The 12756-nt window shown below is 38.2% G+C and overlaps 1 protein-coding gene across 1 annotated transcript in view; it reads left to right on the top strand.

Annotated features, from left to right (window-relative positions):
* Nucleotides 1-12756, top strand: part of CLVS2 (clavesin 2) — a 195884-nt gene that overhangs the window by 163077 nt on the left and 20051 nt on the right. The gene's annotated exons all lie outside the window — the stretch shown is intronic.

Here is a 12756-nt window from a genome sequence, read left to right as displayed (position 1 = left end):
GTTGGAGCAAACCGGAGGGAAGTTGACGAGGAGTCTTATTGCTGGCACACTGTGTACATACTGAGACATAATCTGTAACATCTTGAGACAGAGTAGGCCACCAGACATGTTGCTTGAGCCTTCGAGCGGTGTTACTGATGCCAGGATGTCCAGAGAGAGGACTGTCGTGAGCCCAATATAGAATCTTGGAACGAAGACGTTTAGGAACAAAGAGTAGGCCATCAGGAGGTTTGCAAGACAAAGGAAGATCCTTTTGAGCAGATTGTAAGTCATGTAACCACGAGGTTGATAACTGGGCTAAGACTTTATGAGGTTGAAGTATGGTACCAGATTCAGGAGTTGAAGTATCTTGAAATTGTCTGGAAAGGGCGTCAGCCTTGATGTTCTTAGAACCGGGAATATAAGACAGATTGTAATGAAAACGTGAGAAGAACAAAGACCAACGTGCTTGTCTGGAGTTCAGTCGATTGGCCGTTTGAAGATAGAGAAGGTTTTTATGATCTGTGAGTATAGTAAATGGCAAAGAAGTGCCTTCCAACCAATGCCTCCATTCATCCAGGGCCATTTTAATAGCAAGTAACTCCTTATTGCCTACATCATAATTTAATTCAGAAGGAGAAAATTTCTTGGAGAAGAATCCCACAGGGTGAATCTTTCCTGTGTCAGGTATACGTTGGGAAAGAACAGCCCCAGCAGCAACTGAAGAAGCATCCACTTCAAGAATAAATTGAAAATCCGGATTTGGGTGATGCAGGATAGGTGCAGAAGAGAAAGCTTCTTTGAGAGAATCAAAAGCTTCAACAGCTTCAGGAGGCCACTCTTTACAGTTTTGTCCTTTCCTGGTGAGAGACGAAAGAGGTGACGTAATAGTGGCAAAACCTTTGATGAATTTCCTGTAATAACTGGCAAACCCCAGGAAACATTGCAGAGCTTTAAGAGAATCAGGTCTAGGCCACTCCAAAATGGCAGAGAGTTTAGTTGGATCCATTTCAAATCCTGATTCAGAGATTACATATCCCAAAAAGGGAATGGACCTTTGATGAAAAGAACATTTTTCCAGTTTAGCAAATAGATGGTTATCTCTTAAACGTTGAAGTACTTTCCTGACGTGATGTATATGATCTTGGTAGTTTTGAGAAAAAATTAATATATCGTCAAGGTAAATGATGACAAAAATGTTCAAGAAATCCCGAAAAATCTAATTCACGAAGTGTTGAAAAACAGCAGGGGCATTACACAACCCAAAAGGCATGACCAGATACTCATAATGCCCAAATCGAGTATTAAAGGCTGTCTTCCACTCATCACCCTTGCGCATACGGATGAGGTTGTATGCTCCACGGAGATCGAGCTTGGTAAAAATGGTGGAACCTTGAAGATATGTGAATAATTCAGGTATTAGGGGTAAAGGATAACTGTTCTTGATGGTAATTTGATTTAACCCTCTGTAATCGATACAAGGTCGCAGTCCGCCATCCTTCTTTCCCACAAAGAAGAATCCAGCCCCTACAGGAGAAGAGGAGGGTCGAATGAATCCTCTGGCCAAATTATCTTTGATATATTCTTCCAAGGCTACATTTTCAGGCCTAGAAAGTGGATAAGTTTTGCCTCGAGGATAAGGAGCCCCAGGAAGAAGATCAATAGGGCAATCAAATGAACGATGAGGAGGAAGACGTTCTGCTTCTTTTTTAGAAAAGACATCGACAAAATCTTGATATGGCGTAGGTAGAGGACCAGAAGTGTCGGTAGTAAGAGCAATAGTGAGTGGTATTTTAGTAAGTGCTTGAAGACAGTTAGTATGGCAAGATAATCCCCAGGAGGTGAGTTCACCATGGGTCCAAGAAAATGTAGGATTATGTAACTGAAGCCAAGGAAGACCCAGGATTATGGGAAATTGAGGAGTAGTAATCACATCAAAACATATCCTCTCACAATGAAGTACTCCGACAGAAAAAAGTATGGGTATAGTAGTAAACTGGATGAGTCCGGAACCCAAAGGATCTCCACTAACAGTAGAGACGGAAACTGAAAACTTCTTTCTTAGTAAGGGAATAGTGTGAGTAGACACAAAAGTGGAGTCAATGAACACTCCTCCAGCACCAGAATCAATAAGAGCTTGGGTATGAATCTTGTTATCACCCAATTGAAGGGTTACAGGAACAAAGAGTTTATTATAGAGGGAATGAATTTGTTCCCTGGACAGAAGTTAAGCCCTGGCTTTTACTGGCCTGGTAGGACAATCCCTTAATAAATGCCCTTTAAGGCCACAGTAAAGACACAGGCCAAGAGACCGTCTTCTCAAACGCTCAGTTTCTGTTAATTTTATGGTTCCTACTTCCATAGGTTCAGCCTGATCAGGAGAAGGAGAGGCAGTCGTTACCGGGTTAGAAAAACGAGGAGCCAGACGAAAAGGAGTTCGAGTTGAGGACCTCTGATTTCTTTCTCTTTCTTGTTGGCGTTCACGATATCTAGAATCAAGACTGATGCAAAGATTTATTAAGGCTTCTAGGGATTCTGGAAGTTCCCGATACACCAATTCATCTTTGAGACGTTCTGAAAGTCCTTTGCGAAAAGCTGCTCTAAGAGCTCCCTGATTCCAAGTAGTTTCAGATGCAAGAGTGCGGAACTCAATGGCATATTGAGACACTGGCTGACCACCCTGACGTAGGTCTAATAGAGAAGCTTCAGCAGTGGAAGTCCTTCCAGGTTTGTCAAACACGTTAGAAAAAACAGAAAGAAAAGCATCCACATCCTGAAGTATAAGATCATCTTTTTCTAACAGAGGTGATACCCAGGCCAAAGCTCTTCCTTTCATTAAGGAAATAAGGAATGTAATCCGAGATGAGGGAGTAGCAAAAAGGGTAGGACTGTTACGAAAGTGAAGTCGACATTGATTCAGAAAGCCCCTACAATCTTCAGGATTCCCATCATATTAATCTGGAAGAGGAATCCTAGGACTCAAATGTCCTTGTGATTGGTTGTTGGGAATAGGAGGAGGAGATGCCTCAATATTAGGATTGGGAGGGATAGGAGCAACCAAGCTCTGTAATAATGTAGTGATTTGATCCAGCTTAGTATCCAAGGATTGCAAGTGGGTAGCATGAGATCCCAGTAATTGTCCCTGGTGAGTCACGGCCATGGATAATTCAGTGGGGTCCATTTATGGCCCGTTTGTAATGTCAGCCGTATTTAGTCAGTTCAGGATTTAACCCAACTGCTAGCGTGGATATTAAAACACACGCTGGCACATTGAGAAATATCCAGGACGTGACCCACTCAGGAAACAAAATAAGCAGGATATAAGACCTTCCCAAAAGAATTAGTAATTCAGTATATCTTCTTGAGGACAGAATTGATTTACAGGAGATAGCGTTCCTTTCTCAGGGAAATAGAAACAAACAAAGATTATGTCCCTTTAAGCAGGTTATCAGCGAACAAATGATAATGTTTCTTTCTTGCAGGTTTGCAACAAACAAAGAATGTCCCTTTAAGCAGGTTGTTAGCAAACAAATAATAATGTCCTTTTAGCAAGATTAAAGCTAACAAAGATAAAGTCCCTTTAAGCAGGTGTCCGCAAACAAATGTTAATGTCCTTTTAAGCAGGATTGTCAGCAAACAAAAGATAATGTCCTTATTAGCAGGATTAAAGCAAACAAAGATAAAGTCCCTTTAAGCAGGTGTCCGCAAACAACTGTTAATGTCCTTTTAAGCAGGATTGTCAGCAAACAAATGATAATGTCCTTATTAGCAGGATTAAAGCAAACAAAGATAATGTCCCTTTAAGCAGGTGTCAGCAAACAAATGATAATGTCCTTGTAGGCAGGTTTGTAAGCAAACAGATGATAATGTCTTTTTAAGCAGGTTTGACAGCAAACAAATAATAAAGTCCTTTTTAGCAGGTTTTGACAGCAAACAAATAATAATGTCCTTTTAAGCAGGTTCGTAAGCAAACAAGATTTGTAGGCAAGAGGTATAGGCAAAACTAAGTCAGGAAGGATAGGGTCAGGATCCAAAAGATAGTACTCACATAGACAAGGTCCGGCAAAAGAGAACAAACGGGCCCCGAGTAAATCTCCCGCCGAGATTTAAAGGCAGAGAGAGGGCCGTTACGTCAGAGGGGTTGTCTAGAGAATGCGTCACGTTGCCTAGCAACGTGACGTAAGAACCCAGAAGAGATCCGGGAGCCGCGGCGACACGGCGATGAACGGAGGAATCATGACATACAGTGTGTGCCCTGTTCCCTTATTATACCTATACGTATGTGCCTTTCCATGCTCTACTCTTTATATCACCTGTGCCCTTACCTCAGATGGTGCGTCAGCATGCTGCAATATCTCTACTCCCACTGGTTGTGCCTCCCCTCCAGCAGTGGTGTGTGTAAAGGTGCTGTTAGGTAAATCGACAAAATCAACCTCGAAACATATAACAGATGTCTATTTGCCAGATCAAGGCATCGATCTCTCATAATTGGTAGCTAAGCTCTTTTGACAATACATATGTACATTATCACTTCACATACTATTGTACATTACATTTTACTATTGTCCAAGGTACCCCTGTAAAAGAATTTAGTTTGCATTAAATTCAGCAAAAACACATCTAAACCAAACATTTCAACATTTACTATGTATCAAACAGGAGTCTAGCCTCCATTGAGGCTGTATTAGTTTCTCACATACAAGTCCTTTTGAGCATGTCTGTATTTCATTGAATGATATATAAGAGAGCGCTTTGGTAGTGGTCTCATGCTGATTTCAGTCACTAGAGTATGTATGGGTAAAAAAGCATATCACCCAATGTTCTGCATATGATTGTATATGAATTAACAATGCGCAACATTCCTTCTCATCCACACGGATATCTTAATTCACTAAGAGCAATGTAAGTCGCTCAGGCAGTGGATCATCTTACATCTATAGGCACTCTGGCTTTGGTGACAGCTTTTCGGCTACAAACATTACTAGTGAATATAATTTGCGATAATTTTAGCAATGACGTTATAAAACTTTAACATTTTAACAGGTAAGATACATAAACTTATAACTTTATAACTTTGAAAACGTTACCCCTCTTGACAAGAGCAGCTCTTGTTGAGAATCAGTCTGTCCGTGAAATAGATAAGTTCTATAGCACTGTCCCTTCTCCGGAATCTACAAGTCCTTCTGAGTTCCATCTTTCTGTGCCCGTGGTACTGACGAGGTGTTTCTATCCTGTAATGACTGGTCTTTAGGTGGAACAATGTTCACTTGAAGGACTTCGCAAAATCGTTCCAGATCATCCGGGCCTCTATATATAGCCGACTTGTCTCCTTTTGAAGCGTGTATACAGACCGGGAAGCCCCATCTGTATTGTATACCTCTTTCTCTCAAAACTGATGTAATAAAATGGAGCTCCCTCCTCTTCTGTAGAGTTGCTAGACTCAGATCTGTAAATACTTGTATAGATATTCCTGCGTGTGTGAACTGTGGCTTTTGCCTTGCGTGCCGCAGTATTTCTACTTTGTCTTGATAATTAAGGAATTTTATAATCACATTCCTTGGTGGTGCTTTCGGGGAGGGTTTGGCCCTTAGGGCCCTGTGCGCCCTTTCCATTACCACTTCTGCTGCAGTGCTGGAGCCTTTAAGGGTTCGAAATAGATCCTGTAAATACCCCGGGAGGGCTGTTGGTTGTACACTCTCTGGGATGCCCCTGATCCTCAGATTGTTTCTGCGCCCTCTATTATCCAGATCTTCTACCTTCTCTTGGAGGTTTTGGATAGTTTCCTCTTGGTTGTACAGGAGTTGCGATAGATGATGCATATCCTGAGTGACAATATCATGGTTTTCTTCAAGATTTACCACTCTATTATCTATTCTTTTAATATCCCTTTTCATCTCCTGGAACATGTTCTTCATGTCCGCCATGGCAGATTTGATATCCTCTTTAGAGGCTAATAATTTCAGATCATCCCTTGTGATTTCTATTTGTTTGTTATGAGTGGTAGAAATTATTAAATCAGTTTCATTTGGCTCTACTGATGAGGGTGGATTCTGTGTGATTTCTAAAGGGGTTTGTGCTGTCTCCTCTGCTGACTTTAAGTAATGATCCATCATCTTGTTCTTAGGGTTAGTGTCCGCTTTTAGCATTTTTTTGGCCGGCATTACACTGCTGTGTGACCAAAGAGCTTATTTTTTGGGGCAGGTCTTATTATTAGCTAATTACTGAGGCACTATTTGGGTGCTATTGCTTGTGCTACCAGGGATTGGCCCTCAGTGTATTAGGCCTCAATCTGTGCTGTTAGCAACTGTGAATAAAGCAAAAGTCAGGTTGGGGTGCACTTTCAGGAGGATGAGCGTGATTTAAAGGTTATGATTTAACCCCCTTTACCAGTTTTCAGCTGCTGTGTGTCCTTTTCTGTCGCACGGCCTGCCACGTGGGGTGCTATAAATATTGTCTCTATACCCAGTACTTTGTGCCTGTTATACAGTTGTGCTCGCTGTTATGTCCCTTTAGTTTCACAGCGTGTATTACTTCTTGAATACTATAGCTAATGCTGGGTCTGTTGTGTATTGTGCACTGTTATGTTTGGCTGTGTTTTTATCCTAGTTGCCGTGCAGCATCCATTATGCGGTAACCACCGCTGCTTACCCTTCATGTGGCGCGGTCGTACTGTCCGCTCTGGTATCTCTATCCACTGTGCTTGTTGGGTGATGCTGTCTGCTGTTTAGCCCCACCAGCCTTTTTCTGCCGCTCTATTTGTACCGGATGAGTCTCCTGCATAGTGTGACATGTGCCGGTGCTTCCTTTACATGTACTATCTCTGGTGGTGCGGCCTGCGCACCCTCTCACCTCCTATTTGTGACCGCGTGTGCTGCGGTCTTAGAGCCTCTCCGCTCCGTTATCGGGTAGACTGTTGCAGGTCCCTCCAGCTGTGTGTCTCTCACCGGCACCGGCTTATATTCCCCGGTTATCTTCTTGCCCGCGGTCGTGGGGGCTACTCGCCTGAGTTTATCTGCGGTGCGCCTCTGGCCATATGGCGCCGTATGTATGAGTTGCTGCGCCCAGGATCTCCGGTCTACCCCACAAAAGTTGTTGGAGCATTAAATCTATTAAATAGAGCTTTGTTTTAGGCTGCTAGCTATATTTAATTTAACTAATCTGGGGACAAGGGCCTAGGAGCTGCGCTAGCAAGCTGCCATCTCTGTACGTGGCCAAGCTCCGCCCCTCTCTTGGTATTTTTATTTGAAAAAGCAAGAATGTATCAGAAAGTAAGAATGTAATCAGAAAGTGCTACCCAGGTGCTGAACCAAAAATGGGCCGGTTCTTTTGCTTACATTCTTGCTTTTTCAAATAAAGATACCAAGAGAACGAAGAAGAATTAATAAGAAGAGTTAATTAGAAAGTTGCTTAAAATTACATACTCTGAATATCTGAATCATGAAAGTTTAATTTTGACTAGACTATCCCTTTAAGTAGATGAAAACATGAAAAGCATATTTATGTAATATTTATATTTAAAGGAATACTGAACCCAAATTTTTTTTCTTTTGTGATTCAGATAGAGCATGCAATTTTAAGCAACTTTCGAATTTACTCCTATTATCAATCCTATTATCCTATTATCAATTTTTCTTCAATTTTTCTTCGTTCTCTTGCTATCTTTTTTCATCTAAGCTTTTTTTGGGTTCAGACTCTGGAGAGCACTTTTTGATTGGAGGATGAATTTATCCACCAATCAGCAAGGACAACCCAGGTTATTCACAAAAAATGGGCCGGCATCTAAACTTAGATTTTTGCATTTCAAATAAAGATACCAAGAGAATAAAGAAAATTTGATAATAGGAGTAAATTAGAAAGTTGCTTACAATTTCATACTCTGAATCACAAAAGAATCACAAAAGAAGAAAATTGGGTTCAGTGTCCCTTTAATTAAGTGTATTTACAGTAAATATTTTACATTTCAATGTTTTGCACATAGCAGAATATGTTCCATGTATTTATAAATAAATATTCATATATATATAAATATATATATATATATATAAATATATATATATATATATATATATATATATATATATATATATATATATATATATATATATATATATATATATATATATATATATATATTACACCAAAATACCATCAGATATATGTATAAATATGCATTTATGAATACATAGAAGATGTTCTTTTATGTGAACAAAACTGGAATGTGAAATATTCATATGTTCATGTTGGGTTAGCTCACGGGAGAATATGTGATTAGGGTGTTAAAAGAAAAGATAACTCTGTATTTTGCATAGACACCATGATCCACCCTTAAATAATATCGGGCAAACAAGTATCCCAAGAAGTCCCGCCCCAATTCCATCCCCTGCTCTTGTACATCCAATCACACAAGACCAGGGGTTGTCAATCACTCTGATCAGATCAGCTTGTGGTAATTTTAATATGCCACCTCTGAGAAGGAGGACAGGTTAGGAAGCGGCAGTCTTAATTTTCAGAAGCTGGATCCATAGCTTCAAAATTTGAATCCTATGCAGTAAGTTGTGCACTCATATAGAACCCGAATTTCTTCATATGAAAACACATGTTCAACACAGCTCTGAATAAAACACGCTAACAATTGTATTTCTTTAGAAAAGTTAGAACATTACTTTGAAAATGTGTGGGCCTTTGTAACTTGATGCTTTTTTGATTGTGGGTTTACTTACTTAAGTTTCCAATATAAACCACTCTTCTGCAAGCAAAAAAAAACAATACTACTGCTACAGAATGATGCTGTTTTCCAACAATTTATTTCTCACTTTAGAAGACTTGAAAATGATCAGTTTAGAACACCCAGATCTTTCTAAGTGGATAAATTACAGAGTATGAACCATAAGTGAACTGGTGTTAGGAGGTTGCTGAGTGTTTTTACATTATTGAAACTTTCTGCAGTTTAAATGAGGCAGCATATTCAGACTTATTTGTCTACCCAAGCCTCACAAATGCTCACAGAAACTAAGCATGGAAAATGAACAATTTAAAGTAAACTTAAAGGGATACTAAACCCAAATTTTTTATTTTGTGATTCAGATAGAGCATGCAATTTTAAGCAACTTTTTAATTTACTCCTATTATCAATTGCTCTTTGTTCTCTTTGTATCTTTATTTGAAAAAGTAGGAACCTAAGCTTAGAAGCTAGCCCATTTTTAGTTCAGCACCTGGGTAGAGCTTGCTTATTGGTAGCTACATTTAGACCACCAATAGCCAGCGCTATTCTGGGTACTGAACCTAAAATGGGCCAGCTTTTAAAGGGACATGAAACCCAAATTTTTTCTTTCATGATTTAGAAAGAGCATGTCATTTTAAACAACTTTCTAATTTACTTCTATTATCTAATTTGCTTCATTCTCTTGATATCACTTGCTAAAAGCATATCTAGATATGCTCAGTAGCTGCTGATTGGTTGCTGCACATAAAGGCCTTGTGTGATTGGCTCACACATGTACATTGCTATTTCTTCAACAAATGATATCTAAAGCATTGAGCAAATTAGATAATTGAAGTAAATTGGAAAGTTGTTTAAAATTGCATGCCCTATCTGAATCATGAAAGTTTAATTTTGACTAGACTGTCCCTTTAAGATTACAGTCCTGTTTTTTAAATAAAGATAGCAAGAAAATGAAGAAAAATTGATTATAGGAGTAAATTAGAAAGTTGCTTAAAATTCAATGCTCTATCTGAAACATGAAAGAAAAAAAATTGGGTTTAGTGTCGCTTTCACATTATCATATATCTATCCATCATTTTAATCTCAGCTAAAAAAAATGAGCATGATCTGCTTTCATGTGCATTAAAGGGACAGTCAACACCAGAATATTTGTTGTTTAAAAAGAAAGATAATCCCTTTATTACCCGTTCCCCAGTTTTGCATATCCAACACAGTTATAATAATACATGTTTTACCTCTGTTATTATCTTGTATCTAAGCCTCTGCTGACTGCCCCCTTATTTCAGTTCTTTTGACAGACATGCAGTTTAGCCAATCAGTGCTCACTCCTAGGTCACTTTACGTGCATGAGCTCAATGTTATCTATATGAAACGTGAACTAATTCCCTCTAGTGGTCAAAATGTATTCAGATTAGAGGCAGTCTTCAAGGTCTAAGAAATTAGCATATGCTTCCTAGGTTTAGCTTTCAACTAAGAATACCAAGAGAACAAAGCAAAATTGGTGATAAAAGTAAATTGGGAAGTTGTTTAAAATCGCATGCCCTATTTAAATCATGAAAGTTTTTTTTGGACTTGACTGTCCCTTTAACTGCAAAGGGCTCCAGTGCACTTATATGTGTCTATAAATGTATATATATGTATGTTTGTGTTTATATGTGTATGTATATCTGTAAATACATATATACACATATAAATACATAAACACATCTGTACACACATATATACTTATATCTATACATACATATCCATATTTAGAGATGTATATGTATGTATCTCAATGTTAAAGCCCTTTGTCTGCCTTTTTATAACACCTGAGATCTCATATCTTTAAATCCTTATAACTTTTATGTGCAATATTTTCTTTGAATAATTTTTATTAGATGGTGTTATTATGAGTGTAACTGTACTTTGTAATGTATTTTGATGTGTTTTGTGAAAACAGTTAACCAGAGCTCTATGGACGCGGTATTCATTCTAGTATAAATCGTAATTGCGCTCAAACGATCACGTTTATTTTCAACTTGTAATACGCGTGGTAAACCCGACGAGCGCAAACACCGTGATAAACCCCTTATCGCTCGCCCGTAACTGTTAGCACTCCGCTCATAATCTGTGCCATAATCAGGAAATCATTGGAATTTGTTATCCTGTGGCATGTCGGCTATTGAACATATTTAGAGAGGGAAGGCTTCTGTTAAAAACCATAGAACCTGGAAAGCTGTCTCTTACTGGTGACAGCATATGCTTCAATATTATTTTTCCTGAAAATGTTATATGTAGACATATTATTGCCATTGTCCCATTGAAAAGAAGCTATTAAAGGGATATTTCACTTACTATTTTCTTCTGTACTATCTAAAAGAAAATGTTCTAAAATGTATATATGCAGGGTTTTGAATAGATGTTTCTGGCTGAGTAAATCAACTTGTTCTTATCATGCAGCAAGCAGTAGATACTAATGCATTAGTTGTACACAATCGTGCACTTCCTGTTTCTTTTTACTTTTTTTGTGTAAAAATATGTTTACCTGCTGCTCTTTCATATGGAATTTGTCATATAACCTTACCTAGACTCTAATGCAGAGCATTCATTCTCTACACTGAAGTCAGGCCTATTTTACATTGAGGTGGTAAAGTTTGGAAACTAGTGGGAAACAAATGTATCTCCATTAAAGTCTATGGAGAATTCTTATGTTACCACCAGTTTCCAAACTTTACCATCTCAATGGAAACTAGCCCTCTGTTGGTAGGAAGTATGATTCCTTATAGGTTATTTAACCTGCCCTCCTTAAAATTGAAAAAAAGATGTGCAGCACTTTGTAACAACTTAGGGCTAGTTTCTATTGAGGTTGTAACGTGAGGAAACCAGTGATAAAATCAATTATCTCCATTAATGTCTATGGAGATTTTTTACGTTACCACCAGTTTCTACACTTTACCACCTCAATGGAAACTAGCCCTTATTCTTTGGAATGTCTACCAAATATGGGGATTTCCAGTTTGAGAATAATGAATGTACACTTGTAGAGCAATCAGATTAGGCAAAAAGCTGCCTCCATCAATGTTACCAAAATTAAAGGGAAAAAGAGTAAAAAAAAGTCCACTTTAAATGTGGCAGTAGAATTTATAAACTCAGTGTTGGATAATTACATTTGCTTCCAATGTGACAAGTTGTACACATGATATTGAATCCTACATACTGTATATTGCAATTTCAGTTATATCGTTTACCTGATTATTTGCCATTTGTGTGGAATTTAATATGTACCTTGTATGCAACATCTTTTGAAAAATATGATTTTGGAACATTTCTGAAATATTGAGAGTGGACCCCTTTTCTACCACTGCAGTTTCTAAACATTTTAAAATGTTTAGAATTCAATATTTTTTTAATGGAATTAAACACATATTACGCTAGTTAGAGGTGTCAAAAGAGATAAAATATTAAATAAATGTGAAACATTTTGGATTTTCACATTGCAAACCCACGAACCCCCATGGCATTAATAACACATGGTATGTAAATATTTTTTTTGTGATATCTAAGTCAATAATGTTAGTTGTATCAATAACTGTAACATTCCACATTTTTACATATGTTTGATGTAGTATTAGTAATGGATTCATAATATCATGATTCAAGGTATTGATAGGCTAGATAGATTGGCCAGGTCTAGTATACTTGTTACATATTAATTTCTTAATGACCATGACATATCATGTACATCACTGGTCATTAAGGGATTGTCTGGGTATAATAGCGCAGGTGTGTTTTCCCTTCTATATCCTCATCACTAGACATATGTTGTTGCCTTACCCTTTGTGCTATTTGTCCACACACTTGATGCAAGCTGTAGCTTTTTACATGCCTGCAAGCACTCTGTCAGCTGAACCTGATGAGGTCTCTCTCCTAATGGAAACCCTAAATCAGAACACTTATACAGTAATAGAATTCGTTTTTTTTTTTATACCAAAGTCACTGTTTTCTTCTTAACTGCTCTTTAGAAGGAAGTTTGACTTTAATTGCTTGTTTCAGATGTTTGCCACCCTTTCCTA

This window comes from Bombina bombina, chromosome 4 (assembly GCF_027579735.1).
Source record: "Bombina bombina isolate aBomBom1 chromosome 4, aBomBom1.pri, whole genome shotgun sequence".
Taxonomy (NCBI): Eukaryota; Metazoa; Chordata; class Amphibia; order Anura; family Bombinatoridae; genus Bombina; species Bombina bombina.
Note: the sequence above shows the minus strand (reverse complement) of the source record. Positions and strands in the feature narration are given on the sequence as shown.